Source organism: Sturnira hondurensis, unplaced genomic scaffold, assembly GCF_014824575.4.
Source record: "Sturnira hondurensis isolate 20B ecotype Veracruz unplaced genomic scaffold, ASM1482457v3 Scaffold0005279, whole genome shotgun sequence".
NCBI lineage: Eukaryota > Metazoa > Chordata > Mammalia > Chiroptera > Phyllostomidae > Sturnira > Sturnira hondurensis.
Genome location: NW_028077910.1, coordinates 11,721,180 through 11,745,483, shown reverse-complemented (window position 1 = coordinate 11,745,483; position 24,304 = coordinate 11,721,180). Strand labels below are relative to the sequence as shown.

The 24,304-nt window shown below is 35.3% G+C and overlaps 1 pseudogene; it reads left to right on the top strand.

Annotated features, from left to right (window-relative positions):
• Positions 1-6,372: 6,372 nt before the first annotated feature.
• LOC118987501 (cytokine receptor-like factor 3) lies at positions 6,373-7,332 on the top strand (annotated as a pseudogene).
• Positions 7,333-24,304: the final 16,972 nt, after the last annotated feature.

The window sequence follows — 24,304 nt, the reverse complement described above, 5'->3', positions numbered from 1 at the left end:
GCTTTTTTCCTTATTATAAGTTTGGCAGTCACAATTTCCAAGCATTTCACATGTTGAAACAGGAACCAGAAGTGGGGACAGCCTATTTCAGATGCCTACACTTCTTCGGGCTCCATCCGAAAATCATATCGACAGCGGTCTGGAGGTGGACAAACATTGAAGTTTTATTGTAACCATCCAGGTGATCAGCGATGAGACCGTAGATTAACTCCGTGTAAATAGCTAAAAATATGAATATTTCTATTTTAGATTAAGGCAGTAAATGCCATTTACTGCCCTAAGGCATAAAAATGTAAACCATTCCCCAGATTCTCTCATGTTGATTGAGGACTTAATTCATGGATCCCATCAATATGTATGTATTTCCTACTTGAGATGCCAAATATAATGATTTTGTAAGTAAGCTCACTTAAATTAAATATTTTTCAAAGTTCTTAAATTATTCAATGTAGGTACTATATAGATAGGTAATGGCAAAATGCACTAACATATGAGGCTGCATGAGGCCTAATTTGGGGAGTAATTGGTTCTGACAGAATATATAAAAGAATTTGCATAGAATTTAATGAGAGAACATATACCAAACTATATCACCATTATTCCAACTTTTCAACGTGTACCAGCCTTTGTGGTTCTCTTCATGATTGCAAGACACTCCCGAACAACAGCCACTAAGGAAATTTGAAAAAACAAAGTTTATTACTCACAGGTCCTGGGGGGAACATGACACACTCAAAGGCCACAGAGAAGGGCTAAGGGCAGAGACAGGGAGCTCTAACTGGTGGAAGGTGCTGCCTTTATGAAGTACAAGGGCAGCACACCTGTGGCTTCCAAAGGTTCTGTAGATTCTGTTCATTTCCTTTAATCTTTTTATGTCTCTTCCTAGGCTTAGTGATCTCTATTGTGCTATCTTCAAATTTGCTAATTCTTTCTTCAGCCTGCCCAATTCTACCTTTGAATCTCTCTAGTAAATTTTTTATTTTAATTATGTGTCCTTTAGCTCTTTTTTCATATTTCCATTTCACTCATGCATTATTTTTGACTCTTCATATATTTCTTCTGACAAAAAAAAACATTTGAAACATCATAAATTAAATCACAGTGAGCTAAACAGTGGGAGACCAGAAAAGTACTCAGTTAATAGGTGTGCTGAAACTAACAGAATGCTACTCACATTGCCGGATATTTTTTGAAATTTAAATCAACTTCCAGGCAGCTATGGAAACAAAAAAATAGCCAATCACCAGATGCCACTCCATCCTGCTTACTACATATGAAATTTCCAGACTACTGCCCACAACCAGTAAAGAATACATATTTTCTTTTTCTTTTTTACTATGAACCTATCCTAGAACTATCCCCATTTTACCCCTTCCCATTCCCATTATCTATAGCCAAAATAAATCCTTGTAAAATAACTTACATCTTTCTTTTCCAAGTTTATTTTATAAAAGAGCTCTATCAGCTCCTGGAAGGCAAGTGTTCATCTTTTCCATCAAACACTGCTATTGGTGGCTTGGACTGTATGTCCCAGGAGAGGGTCCTTTTCCTGTCCAGTATACTGCTCGATAAGCTCTCTTTTTATAGAAAAGCTTTCATCACAAAAGTTTTGTTGTTTTTTTCATTGAAGTTATTTGAGCATCTTTAACCAAGCTCTTTTAAAGTGTTTGTTTAATGTATCTGCAATCAGATCTTTTTCAAATACAATTTCCATTATTTTTTTCCTTTTGAATGAACCATACTTTACTGATTCTTTCTGTTTTGTTCATTTTTCTGTTTTTTTTCAATTTTTTTATGAAAAATGGACATTTGGCCCTGGCTGGTATAGCTCAGTGGATTGAGCGCGAGCCTGTGAACCAGAGGATCACGGTTCGATTCCCAGTCAGGGCACAGGCCTGGGTTGTAGGTGGGTTCCCTGCAGGCCAACTCCCAGCAGGGGACACATGAAAGGCAACCATACATTGATGCTTCTCTCCCTCTCCTTCCCCTCGAAAGATAAATAAATAAATAAAATAAAAAATGGACATTTGAACCTAATAATGTGGTAATTCTGGAAATTATATTTTGTCTTACCCAGGGTTTCCTCCTTTTTCTTAATGTTTTCATTTCGTGTTCATTCTCTAGGCTGAGGATTAGCCTGAGGTATAAACCTAAGGTCTTCTAAAGTATTTTCTGAGTCTCTTTCTGGGCATCATGGTCAGTTTCTAATTTGCCCCACATATGCAACTGTCTTTCAGCATCCTAGTATTTAATGTCTGATTCCCCAAAAGATAAAAAGTAAAAATAAAAGGTGGGGGCTGGCTCTTTAAGTTCTCTAAGTATGATTTCAGTCAGAGGAGGAGGATCATATAATAACTGGGTGATGAAGAAGGTAGGAGAATGTGCAATAACAATGACCATAATCCTCTTTCTCTGCACCTCTGTGAACAGAAAAGGCAGTTAGTGATCAGAGAGCACAGATCCCTGATTGTTGAAGAACAGGGTCCTCTACCCTACCCAGGCCCCTTCACACTGGTTTGTGTGCTGGGTGCTCCAGGAATAAATGCACAGCTGTCACCATTGGATTGAGGATGAAAGATAGGTAGTCACTACTGTAAAAAGAAGCTGAAATGGACTGAAATTAACTGCAGTGTATCATCCAACTCTCTCCCTGAAGTCACAACCCTTCAAAGACTCCAGAGTTCCAAAATAGTTACATCAGACAGATTCTGCCAATGTGTTTTTTTCTCTAGGTGGGGAAACAGTTTCTTGGTACTTCTGAATCCTCCATCTTTTCCAAATCTTCTATGTTGTGTTATTTTAAAATGGGTTGAATATTGTTTTTGCAGGATGTTAATTTATGTGTGGATGTTCTTGTTCAAAATTTATAGGTGATAATAAGGGTCATTGAAACTTATTGAAGGCAAAGTTTGGAGTTCTTATAGTTAGGAAATATTTACAAAACTAAGATATCTAATATTTTAAAATATCACAAGTAGGACAGCTTATATTTTCTGAATTACTTATCTGAACAATGAATTGTAGAGAGTAAGGTAGAGCATAAGAGGGACATCAAATATTGTTTCTTGTTTTTGAAAAATAATGTATTATTAATAATGCTATATAATTAAATACTCTTTAAAATTATTATATTTTTAAATTACCATTCTCTGCATTTTTGCCCTACCACTATCCTCCCACTCTGGTCAAACCCCCCTCCCTCCCTTGCTTCCATCTTCCCCCTTGGTTTTGTCCATGTGTCCTTCATAGTAGTTCCTGAAAACCCCTCCTCCCATTATCCCCTCCCTCTTCCCCTCTGGTTACTGTCAGATTGTTCTTAATTTCAATGTCTCTGGTTATTTTGCTTGCTTTTTTCTTTTGTTGATTATATTCCAGTTAAAGGTGAGTTCCTATGGTACTTGTCCCTCATTGCCTGGCTTATTTCACTTAGCACAATGCTTTCCAGTTCCATCCTTGCTGTCGTAAAAGGTAGGAGCTCCTTTCTCTCTGTGGTGTAGTATTCCATTGTGTAAATGAGCCATTGTTTTTTGACCCACTCATTTACTGATGGGCACCTAAGTATAATTAAATTCTTTAAAACCTATAAATCCCTAGAGAAATATAAAATATGTTTTTCAATCTTCCTTGCGAATCATCAAGGACTGTAAATTTAAGAAGATAAGGAATAAAAATAATGATTTACCACTTTTCAGGAAATTAGAACAATGTTTAGAATTATGTATTTATAAGAAATTAATAATTCTTCATTAAAATGTCTGCTGGAGACCTAAATTTGATGAAATATATCCTAATTATTTATTTGTTTTTCTAAATATGCATGAAGCTATATGAAAGGTATTTGTTTTCATGTGTTTTCTAAAACTATCCATGAAGTTAAAAGTTAATGAAAATTTTAAAACATAAGGGTAAATCTAACACATCTTATCATTCATTCATTTCCCTTATCTGGACAAAGAGTTGGACTACAGTGAACCCTTTAAGATTTCTAAAATTCTAGGAGTGAAATGGAGTAAAAACTTTCGATCTTTGTAATCTCATAATTTGAGAATTAATGATATAATGACTTCTGTTGAATGAACTATTTCAAGTAGATAGTTGACTGTGATATAGTTGGATGTGGTAGGTAGATAAAATCTTTGTTTGATGTACACAAAATATCACAATATATTTTGAGGACAAACAAAAGTAAAGATAACAACAATGTTATGGTAGTGTAAATTTTATAGTGTTTTTCCTCCTGTCAGTTGTTTCACAAAACTAATATAAAAATCTATGTTATCAAATCAGGATAGCTCTGGAGTACACAATTAGTAAAGTAAAAGCTAGTAGAAGCATTGCAAAAAAGTTTAATGTTCATTTACTATAAATTATAGAGATCATGATAAATGAGAACTTTTTAATTCATAATGGGATTACTAGACCAAAAATAATAACTTCTGTACACACACAGAGCATGAAATAAAGGAAAGATATCTATAGGGAAGAAGTAACATGAATTTCATCTAGACCTCCATTATAGATCAAGTCTAGCATAGAAAATCAGGTAAGTGAGATGATGAACTGTGAGTAATGGAGATCAGAGTCCCGGGGAAAGGAGAAGTGACATAGAGGGAATTGCTTTAATTCTATGAAGTCGTCATTTTTACGGATATACATTTTACTAATAAAACCAATGTTTCTCTTGTAAATAGTTTTTAGATAAAATCTGTATATTTTGGGGACATAGCTTGATGAAAACATCACAAAAATGAACATTTACCTGTAGATTAAATGAAATAAAAATAAATGAGAAAGGGAAAAAAGACAAGAGTGGTAGGAGGAAAAAAAGGCAATAATGGCAGGTGGAATCATTAGTCAAATGTTTGTTTTGCTGTCACTGATATTAGTGAGGGAAATATTCATAAACATAAATATTTACAAAATGATAATGACTGAAGAGATGCAATGTGATATTTATAGCCCTGTAGACCATAACCTGTGCCTGAAAGATCTGAACAATATTTTAATATACAATTTATCTATATTTTTATCCTGACTTTATGCTTAATTGTATGTAGTTTTCCATATTTTTAACAATAAGTAAAGTATACATAATGTACACTCATAAGCGACATTTTTTCTCTCTTGCAAATGCCAGAATGTATTTTATTATCTATATATAAGGTATTTTTAATATCATTTTAATGATATTAAACATAATGCAAAAAAGAAAACTAAACTTATAGCTCAATGTTAAATACATTTTTTCTATTTTGCCTTTTTCTTTAAAATATCTCTGTTCAGTGTGATTATTTCTTTAGTCCTTGAATCTTAGTAAATTCCAAACCCTGTTACATTCCAATAATGCCAAACTTATTATGACACAGATTTTAATATGCTCATTAACCTTGTTTATCAAACATTATAACTGAAAATACTTGAATCGATGATTTTCTTAACCTATGCTAAAATGTTTATCACTAATACTTTATTTTCTCCTAATACTTAAAAAACATTAAAATAAGGGGAAAAAGAAAAAAAATGTAGTATAACTGTGAATACTGTTGCAATAGGTAATTAAGCATCTGTTTTTAGAAAACAGTTAAGAAAAATGACATAAAATAAGGCCTGTAACTAAGGGAGTACTATTTCAAATCAATTATTCTCTGAAACACAGAAAGCTGCTTTTCAGAAATTACAACAAAGCGAACTGCTGGTAACCATCCTACTGTATATCCATTTCTCAAAATAGTACAAGCACTTTCACACACACACATAAAGCCAACTCATTCATTATACCATGACCTAAAACATAGATTTTCTCCAAGCGAGATTCACATTTCTCTTTTACAAAGAAAATCAATTTTAAAAATGAGGAGAAATGCTTAGCAACAGCAATTCAGTTGCTTTAAGCATACATATTGACTATACAGTATATAAATGCATGGATAGTTGAATACCATTTATACTTGTAATATAAAAATTGCGTAGGCATTTTTACTGAATGTTTAAATGCACATTGCTATAGCACTCACTGTGTACCATAACTATGTATTATTGCCAGTAAGTTATATACAACGATAAGACTGTAAGCTTTTCAAATAATAATTATTCAAATTTTATATTTAAGTGTGTGTTATGAAAATGAATGATTTCATGAGATGGCATGTTATAATGGATCCTCCTCAAGCTACATAATTTTCTAAGTATGTAAAATCACTCTTTTTAAGCCTAACATTTCTAAATAAGCACTTTGTTCTTTAGCAGCAAAACAATGTATTACTTTAACATCTATTGCCAATTATTATAGTTTATCTATGATAGTCTCACAGGTGTAAATCTATTTCAGAAAAATGTAATTATTTTTTTAAGTATATGGGCAGAGTTGGGCAAATGAAACCAAGCTCAGTCGAGACGAATGCTCTGCTTTGTCACGCAGCTCAGAGGTGCCCGGGACCGTCAGTGACCCTGAGCTCACACATTCAGTTGGACAGCTTACTGCAAGCGCCTTTACTGGTTGATTTGCCTGGTTTGTCTGCTCAGTTGGATGACTCAATCCTTCACATAGAGAAAGACCACATATTTAAACAGGGAAAGGCAGTATCTTCCTCACGGGTGCAGGCAGAAAAATGAGTAGAGAAATCTTGAGGCATCATCATGCAATAGTACAAGGTAAATGCCAACTGTACAACCCAGGATCGCAGACTCCAGTTCCGTAAATGGACTTGAAATCATTTTGAAGATGTCTGTGTCGGTTCTGAAGTGGAACTGACAGAGCCACACGTAGACCTCAGTGTTGATTCAGAGTCTGCACCCAAGGAGATGGCGGACATGAGTGGAGATTTGGGAGTGTCCCACAGATAGGTCATTCCACACTGGTTCCTCTTCAATGGGCAGCCAGCTTTGAGGGATACAGCCTGAGCCATTGAAGAAAATGACTCAGAATCCGGAATTTTTTACTCCAGTTTCTCCAAGCAATTTTTGTGAGCAGACATTAACATTCAGAGTTGAAACAGTGGGACCACCAGACAGAAGAGACTGTGTGCAGCAAAACAGAATGGACATGACTGTCTGCAGGGGAAGCAAGAGTCTGTATTAGTACAAATGGTGCAGCTTTTGTAAATGGAAAAGAAGGGACTGAACCATTACTTCTAGATCCACTGTCACATTTAACATTGAAGCTGTGTCTCTAGAATCCATTGTTAATAACAAAACCAGAAACTTCAAGCTCTTAGCAACTATTAGTTCAAATAACAGAGAGGTGATTTGGGGTCAATTATTTGATCAAGCTGTGGCTCTCTTTACTTTGTAGGCTCATTTTTCTATCCTGGATGGAAAATATGGATGTTGTAGATTGTTTTGGATGATCAGCTTTGGTTTTCAGGGTTTTAACGTAACTGCCATTAGCCCAGTTTAGTTGTAATTGATCAAAACCCAAAATATTGAATTCATCTCTCAGTTAGGGCATTGGAAATTGTTTATTGGATTTATTTTGGAATATTTTACCAATAAAAAACTTGAATATTATAGAAAAATCATAATGCAGTCATTTTTACTCTTGGCTTAGTGTTATTTAAAACATTGCATCACAATAAAAATCCAATTGACTTTTAAAATATGAGGAGATGCAGTGTTATTTACAACAGCCAAGATTTTTGAAGCAGTAAAAGTGTCCATTAGTAAATAAGTGGATAAAAAAGCTATATTATATTTATACAATAGAATATTACATGACCATAAAAAAGGAAGTACTAGATGGACCTGCAGAGGATTAAGCTAAGTGAAATAAGCCAGTAAGAGAAAAACAAACTGTGGGAGGGCTCTGCCCATAGGGCACCCCCATCTGCCATGAATGAGACTAAGTCCACCAAAACATGATCTGCTTGGGGGGTAAAAGTGGCCAATCTCTCATAAGAGAAGGTCCAGGAGCCTTTTCCTCAATGGGCTTCTACTTGGTTCAATTTGCACAGGGATACAGGTAAAGCTCATCCTCATTGTCAGGCTGTAAGGATCAAACAATAGAGAAGACACAAAGAACTACAAGGGCTTATTCTGATCAGGGTCAGTTGCTAAAGGGTTTTAAAATTTTGGGAAACAAACTCATTTCATACTTGGACCCTTATTGGAAAATTGAGGTCATTCTTAGCAAAGAGGTTTTCACAGAATTTTATGTATTCTTTTCTTAGGCCTCATTCCCCCAGGGAACTGCCCATTCCTGCCCAGGGAGGCACCACCCTCCAGCATTGTTTCAGGCTTAAGTCAGGCAGGAGAAGTAAGGCAGCCAAGAGACTAGGAGACTTTTCACAGACAGAATGAAGACTCAGGCTATGTCAAAGCCAAAGGACAAGGGTCTATCTTCCCCTTTTTCTATAGTTCCCCAAGTCCATCCCTGAGGTCACCTTCATGACCATGCCTGTCTTAGGTCATCCTTCCCTTGAATCTTACCTGTTATTCGTTAACCAGTCATCTGCCTGGGGCCAAGCAGGGTAAAGTAAAAGGGGGCAGAGCTGGCACCCCTGCCAAGGAGATAATCTTTGTCTCTTTAGTGGCTTATGATCCCAAGGTCTCTTATTCAGCCTTAGCCATGGTTTTCAGCTTCTGAAACCAGGCAGGGTGGTTCCCAACAACAAATACCATATGATTTCGTTTATATGTGGAATCTAATGAACACAGTGAACAAAAAAATGAAATGGAAAGAGACGCATAGAAAACAGATTGACAGCTCTTAGATGGAGGGTCTTGGGGGTATGGGTGAAAAAGGTGCAGGTTTTAAGCAAAAAAAACCCCTACCTGATAGACACAGATAAGGGTGTTGTGAGTAAGGGGGACAGAAGAGTGAATAGAGGGTGGGGGGAGGTAGAAGAGAGTAAAAGGAAGATAAATATTAGGAGGAGACTTAACTAAGTGGTAAATACACAATCCAATATACAGATGATGTATTATAGGATCGTACACCTGAAATTCATTTCATTTTATTAACCAATGCCACCAAGATTAATTCAATAAAATGAGAAAGTATAAATAAAATATGAGGAGATATAGAAAGCCAATACCCTTTCCCCTGTACTTTTTAAAGTTGCTTATTAGAGCTGAATAACTCAACGTAACATTATTTTATTAACTTTCCATCTTTTAGTGATCTAAAGCATGTGAAACTTTAGTATAAAACAACAGATATAGGCCAGACAGAAGCCCACGTTCTGTAATATGCATTCACTCGTGTACTCTTTATGTGGGTCTTGAATATGCTCTCCGTATTCAGCTATTCATAAGCAGCAGTGGATTTTATCTCATGTTCACTATTGTTAAATTCCTAAAAGCATGGTGATTTTGGCATTTTTTGTTATTACTGAGCAAGTATCTACAGTAGGCAAAGTTTTTCTTTGTTCTTTTCTTACATTTTGATTTATGATAGGCTGAAAAAAATTTAAATATTGTATTTATTTATCTTTAGAGGGTAAGGGAAGGAGAGAAGGAGAGAAATATCAATGTATGGTTGCCTCTCGTGACTCCCCTGCTTGGAACTGGCCTGCAACCCAGGCATGTGCCCTGACTGGGAATCGAAACAATCCACTGAGCTACACCAGCCAGGTCAGGCTGAAAAATTTTTATAAGACAAAGCTACTTGTGGAAGCATTGTGGCTAACACTTCTCTGTTATTTCACATGTATGCAGTATGTACATGTGATACTGGTAACCTGGCCAGTACCAGTGGTCGGGCTGGCACCCAGAGTGTGAGCAGGAGTGGAGGAGATGGGCTGCAAGGTCAGCACCCTGTTGCCTGGGTAACCAGGCTAGCACAAAGCCTAAGGACAGATCCCCCACCCCTGGGCAGGACACAGCAAGACAAAATCACTGTGCTAAGCATGCACAAGGCTAGCAGCGGGGATTAGCTAAGGGGAAAGCGATCCCACTCCCTTTTATCTGGGGAAGACCTGACAGTCTACCTTGGGAAAAGATGGGAAAGGTTGGGAGGGCCAGAACCTCCAGAAGTGAAGAGAAGTTTGGGCACCTGGCTTGAACCACAGGGTAGCTTATTCAAGTAGAGGGAGGGGAGAGACACACTGTCTTCTGGAACCACCAGGCAGATGTGAAGGCTGGTGCTTTGCAAGATTGACGACTCTGGAAACCACGTGCCTGGTGGTGGCACTGGCCCCACAAGTGGTCCCCAGGAAGGAGCCTAAAGCCAGACTGAAACCTGGGACAAGCCAAGATACCTGGATGGTAGTGCAGCAGCCACCTGTGGTCCCCCAAAGACAGTATTTTTTAGATGAGAGAAGGAACTCCTGAGGATTTAACACAGGGTGACTGGGCTTTCCTCAGAGTGTTCTGGAGGGGATGGGCCTTGAGGCAGAAGCCTGCCATTCTCCCCAGTTGTGCAGCTTTTTAATGAAAGACCTGTTTTCTTTTCTCACCAAGCTCTGTCTTCGGAATTTGTCTATATGGGTGTCAGCGGGAATCCAGACCCCACTTTCGTTCAGTGACACATGTGCATATCCAGTTGTACTGGCACGCGTATTACTATTTTTAGATTATTAGCTGCAATCAGGTTAATGTTAGTTTTTTTATTCTATAATACTTCATCTGTATGTTGTGTTGTGTGTTCACCACCCGAAGTCAAGTCTCGTTCCATCACCATTTATCCCCTTTTTAGTCTGTTTCCTCTCCCACCACCCTCTTTTCCCTCTGGTGATAACCACACTATTCCATACTGTTGTCTGTGTCTATGAGTTGTATTTTTTTCTTAATCACTTCAGCTTTTTTACCCAGTCCCCAACCCCCTCCAATCTAAGAGCTACCAGTCTGTTCTCTGTATCTACAAGTCTGTATCAATTTTGTTAGTTTATTTTATTCATTGTATTCCACATATAAATAAAATCATATGGTACTTGTCTTTTCCCTGACTGGTTTATTTCACTTAGCGTAATACTCTCCAGGTCCATCCATGCTGTTACAAAAGGTAAGATTTCATTCTTTTTTATGGCCAAATAATATTCCATTTCATGAGTCTTTTTTTATTCACACATTTACTGATGGGCACTTGGGCTACTGTAAATAACTAATATCAGTTTTATAAATGGTCTTTTCCTGGACCAAACAAATATAGGGTAAGTACTTGACATATTTTTTTAAAATTTAAATTTGTGTAAAGATATTTATGGAAAGATACTTAGTATGTAAAATGGTTATCTTAACTTGCTTTAGACCAGCTTAGACATTTTATTTACTGTGATTATTTTTCAGTTTTAACAGTTGAATAGTAGAAAAGCAAGTTTGATATTTTTGTAAGACAATTTATGTGGGGATTCAAGTTTCCTTTTAGACAATCCTGACCTTTTCCTCTTGCATATTAATAACATCTTTTACTAAACAAGATGTGTTAGACTGTAGATGCCTCATCTAGCTATCTAAAAAAAAATAGATGAATGTTGCCATTTAACGAAAGGCTCATTTTCTCAGTATGTAACTTAAGTCATGTAATAGCACCATCTGTGTAATAAGTAGACTGTTCTTGATAGCCACTTCCTGGAGAGCCTGTATCCCCCTCACGCAATTTTCAGCGATATATGGTAAAGCACATAAACATTACAATTTATAACTAGGAGTTACACAGTTTTCCTATGATTTCAAGTTATAAGATTCTCTCTCTTTGGGTGTTAGAATAACTAAACAAGAAGAGTACACGATGCCACACAGTTATTGGTAGTCTTAAGTGTTGATTCATGGATAAGGGAGCCTAGATTCTGAGACCGGCTTGTTTCCCTGGCATGCTAAAACAGAACATCTAGGGGGAGGCTGCGTGTGCCAGGAGGCTGCAATGAGACTTCTTGTTCCAGCAGAATGTTTAGGTATATATTTCTGATCACTACATTTTTAGATGTGTCCTCTGATGGGTACATAAAAGAAAAGTAGAGTAACTGCAAAATAAATAAATTTTTCTTTAGTTCATGTTCTTAGTTCTATCAGACATTTTAAAGACAAAAGTAATTTATGAACATTTAACAAATGTGAAGGTATGACTAAAATTGTATAAAGGCAAGATTAGTTTTATTTATAGTACACATTATATTTTTAGTAACTCCACATGTCTATTGGAATCTTAAATTAATAAAGTGGAATGCTGTCAAGAGATTAAGATATTATCTCCATGTTAGAGATGGGAAACTGAAGCTTAAGTTGCAAGACTTGTCAAAAACCACAGAATGAAGCAGATTCAGACTGATGGATACCAGAGGGGAGTGGGGAATGGAGCAGGGGACAGGCCTGAGTGAAAAGGAGAAGTATAGATTTGTAGTTACAAAACAGTGTCCTGGAATTAGGGCCCTTCCCCTGTTCTCTTCAGTAATTTTTCAATCTGCATGGAAACTTGTCTAGCTCTCCACAAAAAGACTCATTATGCGCATAAAAGAACTTTGCATACTTGATGCCTTTATGCAATCTTTAGAATCATTTATGAAGAAAATGTTAAATGAGAGTTTTGTCCATCTCACCTCTGTTTAGCATCCAAAATGGTACATTTTGTAAAAAAACCCTCCTGTTTTCTTCCAATTAGGCAATCACAAATTGTCAAATGAAGCTTAGAGAAACCATGGTGTACAGATATCAATTTCTCTTTTCTTGCTCACAAAGAGACTGTAAATTAATTACATTTTTAATCCCCTAGACTGTATGCAAGCAAAGAAAAACAACCTTTTGTATTCCTATTTGGTATGTTTAATAAAAATTAGTCCTATAGTTCTTAGTGACATCTCATTTCACATTTATAAATTGTAAATGTGTCCATCCCATAGATTTATCGTGATATATTTCAAGTCGCTGTGCTTTATTTAATCTCTATCAATTTCAATTGTGTATTGTTAATATTTGAGTGTATCACTATTCTATAAACAGTTTTGTCTAAAATAAGACATTGAGTCTGCTTCCTGTGGCTAAAAATACATTCTAATCTCTTTATAAGTTAGTGTATGCAGTGATTTTGAATGATCCCCTGAACTTACCTCGTTTGTGCTAGTTGGGTCTATCAGTGACATGACTTTCCAAACTGTCAATCACTAACAGAGCACTTATGTAATAAATGAATTAATCTAGACCTCAGCTGAATGTTATCATCAAAAACAGGGACCGTGTTTCTGCTAAAATTTATAGATACTATCCCACTTTCTGATTTTTCTGGTCATTCATATACCATCTGCTTTGGGTACAGATATTCTGTCTATATTCTGTATAACATTGCATTCATTGTGGAACATGCTACTGTATCTGTTAAAACAAACTCATGTCAGTTGTGGTAAATTATCAATTCTCACACTGACAAATTGAGATCCATTTTTTAAAATATCTTAATCTGTAAGGTCCTTTTTCTTTATTTTTGTTTCTGGTCCTTTGGGAGATGTCTAAATTTTGGTTTTGATTCCTGGATGCTAATTTTTTGGACTCTGAAGAATATATTAGCCTCCAAGACTGGGAGAGGTTCCAACATCTTCAGTCAGATAGAAACAAACGAACAAATAAAATTGTTGGGAAAAAAGTTATTTGGAAAAATCCGTGGGAACTTCAGGTGCAAAGAGCAAAGCATCAAAGAGCTCTGGCATTTTGTTTTACACTTCAAAATTCCTTTTAAGCTGTGCTTCAACAAGAAAAGGGCTCAAACGAGGAAAGAAGAAAGTCATTTTCAATCAAGTCGTCAGTAACAACAGAGAAAATACAATTTAAAACACTGCCATAGCAATAAGTGATGTGTCGACAGCGTCTGAAGGAAGAGAGAAGAGCGGTCTGAATACCAGAGTGAAGGGCAGAGTCTGTCTTCTGCCAATTTCTGCATCTACCACTATCCCATTCTATACCCTGTGACTGTTAAATTCCTCCATGCCCAGCTGTTCTGCTCTTCCCTTGGCTCCTATTTCCTAGAGTTCTCTAATGTTTCCAGCCATAACCTACCTGGAATTGGAAACTACAGAGATTATATTATATTAACACCCCATGGATTTTGCTCTCTGTCCTATAGTATATATATATTAGCTTATACAATTTACACTTAAAACACTTGCTTGTGGCTTGAAATCTGGCTTTGGGAATTGTATAATGTTATCAGCACAGTTGGACAATCAGAAAAATTCTATTTTTAGACTAGCTTCAAGAAGTATGTAGGGATCAACTAACGTTTGCTGAGAAATCTTTTACTTTTTAGAACCTATTCTTATCCTCCAAGAACACACATGGAGATTTATTGCAACTTTTTATCTTAGTTCTCCAAGAGAAAAAAAAAGAGAGGCATTAAAAGATCTTAAACCTACATTTTCCAAGTTCTCAACTTTAAATATAATTTTAAAAAACAATATGTAATTTATAATTATGGTTGCTTTCCATTCCTCTCATCAATTCTTTCAACCTGTATTTTCTGATAATTTCCCAAAATTGTATCCTGTGTGAAAATAGTAAATTTATTATTTTTGAAATATATTTTAACTTGCAAACATAGTTCTACACTTAATTGTTGTAAGCTATATTTTTGCTGTTATTTCAATTTTATTGAATTATTGTCCTAGACACTAACATATATGACATTAATCCTTTGAAGTTTATTAAGGTTTAAATTTTGTCCTAATGCAGTCTATTTTTGTAAGATTTCATGTGTGCTTTGAAAAATGTATATTCACAGTTTGTTAGTATTGAAATCTAAGTACATCTAATAAATCAGTTTAATGAATAGTATTGATTAGGAGTTTTATCTACTCTATCAGTTTCTGAAGATGATTCGTTAAAATTACCAGTCAAAACAGCAGAACACTGCAATAGATACTTTTCAAAAGAAGATATACAAATATCTAGGAGGCATATAAGAAAATGCTCAACATCACTAATAAGTATGGCAATTTAAATCTAAACTACAGTGAGATATCATCTACACTTATTAGGATGACTATTATCAAACAATCAAAAGAGAAAAATCAAACGACAACATAAAACAACGTATCAAGTTAAATTGTGGAGAAAAAGGGAACCTTGTACACTGCTGGTGGGAGCTGGGGAGGTGGGGAGAGTTGGAGGAGGGTGTAGGGGTGTAAATGGTGATGGACGAAGACTTCAGGGGGGGTGGTGAACACACAATTGAGTGTGCAGATGATGTCTTGTAGAATTGTGCACCTGAAACCATCGAATTTTGTTAACCAATGTAACCTCAGTAAATTCAGTACAAAGGGAAAAGTGAAAAATAGAACTAAAAAAATAGAACTATCAGATGATCTAGCAGTCTTTCTTTTTTTTAAGATTTTATTTATTTATTTATCTTTGGGGGGGAAGGAGAGAGGGAGAGAAACATCAATGTATGGTTGCCTTTCGTGCGTCCCCTGCTGGGAGTTGGCCTGCAGGGAACCGGCCTGCAACCCAGGCATGTGCCCTGACTGGGAATCAAACCGTGATCCTCTGGTTCGCAGGCCCACGCTCAATCCACTGAGCTACGCCAGCCAGGGCTAGCAGTCTTTCTTTTGGTTACATATCCAGAGGAAATTACAATTTTGAAAACATGACTGCACTTTCATATTCACTGTTGCATTACTCATGATAACCAAGACACTGATATAATTTAAATGTTCACTAGTGGATTAATGAATAAAGAAAATGTGGCATCTACATACAATGGAATATTATTCAATCTTAAAAATTAAGGAAATTCTGTTATTTACAACAGCATGGATGAACTTGTAGGACATTATCCTACGTAAAACAAGCCAGGTGTAGAAGAACAGAGATAAAATGAAAAAGGACTCATAGACATGAACGAGAGTGTGGTGATTACTGAGGGGAGGGGTACATAAGGGGACTAAAATTGTTATGGAAAAAAGTATAATAAAGGTTAAATTAGCCTGGCTGGTGTAGGTCAGTGGATTAAGGGCTGGCCTGTGAATCAGAGGGTCACAGATTCGATTTCCAGTCTAGCATATGCCTGGGTTGCAGGCCAGGTCCCCAGTAGGGGACACATGAGAGGCAACCACACATTGATGTTTCTCTCTCACTCTTTCTCTTTCCCTTCCCCTCTCTCTAAAAAAATAAATAAATAAAATATTTTTTAAAATAGAAATAAATAAAATATTTTTTAAAGACTCAACTTTTTAAAAAGATTACATTAAAAAAAGAACAGATATTGCGTGATCTCACTTATATGAGTAATCTAAAATAGTCAAATCCCAGCAGAGAGTAGAGCGATAGTTAACAAAGATTGGGGGATGGAAGCAATGGACATTTCTGGTCAAATGACACAGAGTGTCAGTTACATCAGATGAACAAGTCTGAGAGACCTACTCTACAGCACATTGCCGATAGCTAACAATACTGTATTCCATACTTAAATATTTGGTAAGAATGTAGATTTTATGTGAAGAATTATTATCATATAAATGAAAAGAAAAGAGATTGGGAATAAATGACTGCGAGTACAGTGATCGCTTCGCAAGCGTATACAGGAAGCTCTGGACTGTTTTCCACAATGTTTGCGCCAATATACAGTCCCACCAGCAGTAGTGTACAGGGTTCCTTTTTCTCTGCATCCTCCCAACACTTGATATATTGGGAGTTTTGTTTCTTTGTGTGTTTTAAGAATAGACATTTTAAGGGGCATGATGTGGTAAATCTTATTGTAGTTTAGATTTGCATTTCTCTAAAGATTAGTGATGTTGAGAAACTTTTCATAAATCTCTTGGCCATTTGTATGTCTTTAAGAAAATCTAGTAAATTGTTCTGCCTACTTTTAAGTTTGGTTAATGTTTTTACACTATTGAGTTGTAGGAGTTTCTTATATATTTTGGATAACTTTTTCATGTTTGCCTAGTTAGAACATTTCTTTAAAAACTATGATGAAATAAATTTTATATATATCTCCAATATTGAGCTATATAATAAATATAAAATATAAGATGGTAATATTATTCATATTTTCAATGTATTACAGTTCCTCTGAAGAACAACACAATGTCATATATACCATTTTTTAACATTGGCTTCACTAACACTAATAGTGCATCTTTTCACCTGGATAGTAATATGTGGATTTTGGTATGTACCTTAAAAGACTTTTTATATCAGAGCAAAAAAACAGGATCTGAGAGTAAAAGATAAGAGTAAGGCCTATAATTATTAATCAGAGGATTTTAACTAATAGTAAGTATAATTATAAGGTGAAATCTTACCATTCATGGCAGCATGGCTGGACCTAGTGGGTATTATGTTAAATGAGGTGTAATATGGTGAAATAAGACATAATAAGGTGATCCTTATTATGAAATAAGGTGGAGAAAGACAAGTACACATGATATCATTATATGTGGAAACTGAAGGAAAAAATTAACAAACAAAAACTGTAATAAACTCTTAGATACAGAGAACAGACTCATGGTGCCAGGGAGGAGAGAGGTTGGGGGAATGTGTGCAAAAAGTGAAGAAATTAAAAAGTACAGATTAGTAGTTACAAAATAGTCACAGTGGTGTAAAGTACAGCATAGGAAAAATAGGCAAAAATACTATAACAACTAGGTATAGTGCCAGGTCAATACTAGAAATAGGTCAGTACTAGGAAAATTGTGGAATACATGATTGTGTAAATACTGTTCTGTACACCTGAAACTAATGCACAATAATATTGACAAGGACAATTGAAAAAAATTTAAAAAGAAACATTTTGATCAGAGCTCGAAAGAGATAAATGAGCTGGTCATTGAAAATATTTCAGGTACAAAAATATCCAGTTGACAAATCCCAAAAAGGAGGCAACCTTGAGTGTTTGAGGAAAAGCAAGCCAGCTAGTGTTATAAGATCTGAATAAGAAAGTAGGAGACAAATGCAAATGGTTAGAAAGGAATTTATTTAGTGCGTGATTGAAAAGCATGTTGGCAAAGTTCAAGCAATTTTACTTTGAGGTTTCTTCATTTGGATAAATTTTTCATAGGACGAGAATAGACTGACATTAGGTTTCTTCTATTGAGTTCAGCAATTCTGGAGAATAGTTGAACTGAAGAAACATAAAATATTGAGATTACTGATTTCACCAAGCATGGATATTTATCTTATTGATCCTATAAATTTAAGTTAGAAGAAATTCATAATATAATTACTTTTATTTCATTGTTCACATTTCAATATATACTAATAATTGATACATGACATTTGTATTGATCAGAAAAATGCATTAATGTTCTGCTAAATAAAAACGGTATTTCCAAAATAATACAGTTAATTTATTAAATGAGTAAAGTCATGAAAGATTAAGTCATTGTTAACAATAAAATGAAAATAAAATTTTGAAGTTAGTAATGAAACCAAACATAATTTACATAGTTAACAGACCAGAAGGTAATAAGATTAACAAAATCAATGCTATACAGTTATAACTGAAATAAATTTTAATAAATTCTATAATGTGAAACTCTTAAATAATGCAGAGAAACAATGTCAGAAAAATTTTATATTTCCTTTCAAATAATTATTTTTTGGTCAAACAGGTGTGAAATATAGTTAAATTCAGAAAAGAAAAAACTCTTATCTATTTTTCTTAAAGAATAAAATATTTATATAAAAATATAAATTTAAACTTGATTTATCTACTGAATGTTGCATTTCCACATATGTAATTATATGTATATATACACACATATATAACAACTGATAAATATTTTTGAGACATAGTTGAGACATAACATTATGTTGGTTATATTATATAACCATTACATTATAACACTTCTAAAAATGCTGCTGAATTTTTGGTTTCAGATTTTTATTACTTTAAACATGATAGGAATGATGTAGAAATATAGAATTCCTAGTAAGATAATTTAAAAGCTCTATAAAAACTCATTGTGGTGCTGATTTCAAGGAGCTATTTTTTTTACTCTGTTTCTATGTTCTGATAAGAAAACATATTTTAAAATAACATTAGAAAATGGTTTAATTATTATATTCTTATAAGTAAATTATGATTTTTATCTGCTACCCTGTTTACAAATATATGTTCCAGTTTTTAGATATTTCTTTCACCACTATGGCTATAGTTCAAGTAAAAGTACATTTCTAATGAAAGCTAAAATACTTGCAAAAGATGCATAGTGCTAACACCAATTTATTTCATGCCCTTTAATTATTCTCTACAAAACACAAATCATTTTACTCTCAAATAGGAGTATTTCTCTTTAGTGATACAATTTGCCATGTGAGAAATGAGTTACTTATACAGGTGATTTATATAACTAGTGCTAAAGAGAAAATACTGTAAAATTCTGTGACATAAGGGTACACTAATCTGAAAAAATGTATTCATATGTGTCTTAAATCCTGCAACCATAAACTGGGATTTAATGGTTTTTTTAACTTTTCATTTTAAAAAAAGCCCTAGCCCTGGCTGGTGTAGCTCAGTGGATTGGGCGTGGGCCTGCGAACCAGATGATCACAGTTCGATTCCCAGTCAGGGCACATGCCTGGGTTGCAGGTTAGTTCCCAGCAGGGGACTCACGAGAGGCAACCATACATTGATGGTTCTCTTTCTCTCTCCTTCCCTTCCCCTCTGAAGATAAATAAATAAAATCTTTAAAAAATTTTTAAAGGACCTAGGTTAGTCCCACCATTCTTGTGGTTACACATGCTAAATTATTAACTAACAGAAAAATACCAGTTCTAGGATAGATAACTTATCTTGCAATCTAATAGAAATTCTCATTTCCTTGCTGTTTTTAAGTTTGCTCCATGATAAAGAAGTAAATAAAAAACAGTCTCCAAACAAACCAGAAAAGCAAAATAATACAAATGATTCACAGATGATAATGGTAGGAAGGAATTACATTAGGTATGATTTGAGTGAAAAGATGGCGATCGGTTTGATATTGTGTGCCAAATCCTGTGCATTGATTGCCCTAATGTTCTTATGTCTTTGGGTCTTAGAAACAGACATGAACATACTTTTAGAATTGTGAACATTTACTAACGGGGAAAACCTGTGAAACGAAGGAGGAAGCAGGAGAGGCCTCCCTCCTGGAGACAGATCTGACATACGCGTACACTAAAGGAAAGGAGCACACCAGGATTTGTCAGGGAGAGTCTCAGACATTAGCTTCCTCATGTATAGTATAGTGGTAGACCTATCTATAAGATATTTCTATTGCTAAATCATTGTTCTTGTCGCTGTAAAGATAGTGTGTGTGTACATGTGTATTTGTGTTTCACTTTGTGTGTTTTTTTTATCAGACTCCTAAATTCATTCATTTAATCATTATCTAAATTCATTATCTTCTCAATTTCTTACCACCTGGGCATCAAAAGCTGCATTACATTCATCAGCTCTGGCAATCTAACATTATAAATTAAGAATCTCTTGGAGGCATGTCCTGGGAGGACACCATATTCTTTGAGGGTAGATATGGGGTCACTCCGATAAGTGTCTGTTGATTTATACAAAGCCTTTGAGGACAATTTTTTTCCCACTGTCTCAGTTGAATGTCAATGAGACACTGATTTGTGGGCCAGTGTTTTGATAACAGAGCCCTAGGAAGGGGCAGAGGAGGACGTCTGGGTGTTTGTATAGGTTTCTGGCCTTAGAGCTATTGCTGCTGTAAGGCCACTAACTTAGCAGATTTTGTCCATGGCCTTGTAGTTTCTCCAGAGTGAAAAGGCAATTCAGAGGGAGCATTAGTAGACTGTGAGTACACAAGCAGAGGAAGATAGAGAGGAGAAGTAGAGGTCACATCAGTCTTCCAGTCTTTTGCTTTAGGTACCTCTTTGTCTTTCATTGTTCATTAGCCTTTTGCAATGAATCTTTCAGGGAAGCAGCTTGGGAATTGTCAAGTCTTTTGGAGTTTTCTGAATACCAATTAAAAGAGGTATTCCATTCTGTTTGTTGATCTGGGAACTGTTGCTTTCTATTGAACTCCTTAAATGGACAATCTTGTCTAACTGGATTGTTCGCTGTAATAGTCATTGTAATTTTACAGCTTCCAGGACCACAGCTCTTACACATAAAACACATAAGTATGCCTAAGGGTGGAGCATTCTAGTTTTTGAAACTCGAGGATCCCACTTCTTTACCTAAGTTTTGGGTCTCTCTAAGCCAAATAAATACTGAAGAGAGATTTGCCATTGGGTTGGGGATTGTGTGGTGCTCCACAGTGTACTTAGTTGCATGGAAATTTTCTTGGGATGATGTGTGACCTGGTGCCAACCTAATCTGTTTTATAACCAACTTATCCTTGTATAGGAATTAGATGGCAAGAACTCCAACAGCTCTTAAATGCTTAATCTGTGACCATCACTTTTTGTGGCTTACTTGACTTATGATATTCCCATTGGTAGTCAACTTTTAACTACATAAACCAACACAAACAAACATGTGCGCCGTCATATATCTCTAGTTATCAAGATATGTTATTGCATCTTGGCCAAGAGAAGACCCTGAGCACACCTGGACTGGAGAAAAGATTTAACCAGAAGACCTCGACAAATATGGACATTGCACTGGGGACTCCACATAAATGAGAAACTGGAAACTGTCACTAAGAGCTATGTGGATCTTAGGACAGACCCAAGGATTGGGGGTGTCCACAAATTAAATGAGAGTCATGGTCTGAAATACCAAGTAGGAGTTTGGGCTCTGGTCATCTGCCAGCTCGAAGTGACCTGCTCAGCACTGAAAAGCCGATTAGGGCCCTGGCTGGGCAGCTCTGTTGGTTAGAGTATTGTCCCACGCACCAAGGTTGGGGATTCAATCCCTGGTCAGGGCACACACAAGAATCAACCATTGATTGCATAAATAAGGGGGACAACATATCAGTATTTCTCTCTCTGTCAAATCAATCAATAATAAATAAATAAATGCCAATTACATCAGGAGAAAATAGCAGAACTCAGATCCAAAAGAAATATCCGTGACCCTCAGAAATGGAAGGACATAGAACTCAAAAGAGGTATGCAGGCACCACGTTTGTTTTTCATTGTTCTCAAATGCTGTAAATTGTTTCTATCCTACGACAGCTGCTACCAAATCTATAAAAAAACAAAAATTCAACTGAGTAAACTTAAAGATCAAATTGGCTTTATTCAGTGATTCATGAAAAAAATTGACATGTTGTGTAATAAATAGAAAGTAGCAACAAAAATCTACAGGAAAAGAAAGCCTTTAAAGGTAGAGAGAGGGTGTGATAAGGGAGCCATAAACAAACAAACAAGCAAAAAAAAAGGATATTTTGAGCAAGGCCACGGCCTTCTAAAGGACAAAACAATCTACTAGACATATTACCTCACTGATGTGACAAGGGACTCCAGGCTGACTGATCTATATTATATAATATGGGGGACAGTAGGAACCACAGTTAGGTTACATATTCAATTTCAGTTTGGTTCCACGGAGTTGCCACATGTGACTCCATTTTAGGCCTGCTGTTTCTTTATAACAAGAGGACACATGTTACACTCACAGGGAGTACTTACAATATCTGAAGTCTATAAAATAATATAGATTATTTTATATTTTTGTTATTAAATAATATTTTCAAGGAAAGCCATTGTTTAAATTCTACTAAATAATATCTTATTTCCTGCATCTTCTGAAATGGAAGAAACTTTATTCTTGTCTTAAATGTATTTTACCATAACTTCAGGTAGGCCTAGTGTTTTGTGCTTTAACGCCAGATTTCCACTGATTGACGTTGAGGGCTTAAAAAACAGGTCAGGGAAGCTCAAAATGCACGTGCAATGAAAGAACAGATGTAAAAATTGTAAAACACAAATGGGATGTTATCACATGCTGTTCTGCATGTACACACATTGATTATACAGCTTTAAAGCTTTCCAATGGTAAATTAGACACCTTGTATACATTTTCTTGCTTAGCTATTTTCCCCAGTATGAAGAAAAATTCTGGAGCCTGGAAAGATGAATTTTCTTGGCAAAAACCACACTGTTAATGTTTGAGGAGTTGTTTTCCTGTGCCATTCTATATTTTCTAATTGTATATTAAAATAACATTTTGTTTCTACAGATATTTAATGTTGTTAGCCTAAGAAAATAAAACAAACAAACGCATGTAGACATTGGAAATGATTCCTAGTGAATATTTCTTTGTGTCTGACGTATTCCTCCAACACTATGTAACTCTCCTGGTGCAGGAGACATGTTTAATCTAACAGTTAATATGACTTAGTACTATTTTAAAAAACCCCCAAACTAGTACAGTTCCCTGAGACAAGGGACTGTGTTTTATTCATCTTTAATTCTCACAGCATTCAGTAAATGCTTTATTCTTTTAAGTCTGGATAAATATTTATATATTTCCTAATTTATGTTGGTTGATCACTAGCACCTAAAAACGAAATTTACAAAGAAAATTTTTAAAGTCATATGCTTTGAATTAATTATGGAATTAGAATGATGTTTGAATTTATATATTAAGGACTGATTTAAAATCAGTAGTAATGAAAGGCATCAAGAATTGAGTTTGACTCTATACCTTTCAGGAAAGAAGCTAGCACACTGGTTTTAACCTAGTTGTTTGCATTGGAATAATGAACAGAATATCTTACATTAATACCCATCAAGGTAATAGTGATATGTATTTTTACTCTATTGTCCTTTTTAGGATTTAGAATAATTTGTACTGAATTCCATTGATCCAGAAATGTATGTGTTCGTCACCTGTTAATGCTATGAACTCAGGACACATCTGTGCTTGAATTTATTTTATTCATTATTTTATTGACAACAATTTTTGTTACTTTTACATAAATTATTGATACATTTTATAATCATAGATTGTTGGTCATGATATAATATATTATACCAAAATAAATGAGGAAAACAATTAAAAGTCACTCTTTTTAATAAAGTACTAGTTGGTTAAAATTGCCTATTTGTCAGAATAAGATTTAAAACCAATTTTCACAATGATATCAGTCTAACAATTGGGAGGCCAAAGGCTGATGGTTTACATAATGTAAGCTCTCTTGCCTTTTATTACCTTAAACATTTTAGAGATATAGAATAATATTTTTTATCCAGTACAGTTTGTACAGTCTTGTCTCTAGTCAGCTTGACATCATTGCCAAGGTGTCATTCTAAGGTTTCCTCCGCATCAGAGAGGAGAAACCGGGACCGGCAGCTTCAAATTCCCAGAATTGTGTTTTTCAATAGAAATCCTGGTTACAGCCTGACAATATAAGACCATTATTTTTTTGAGTGGTTGAAGACACTCATTTGGGCAGAAAGTTGTCAAATGTGATCTTCGCTTGGGGAGCTTTTCTGCATTAGCTGATTCTCTGCTTCAAGCAGAGACCTCCTGTGAGAACCTCTCTGACCTTTT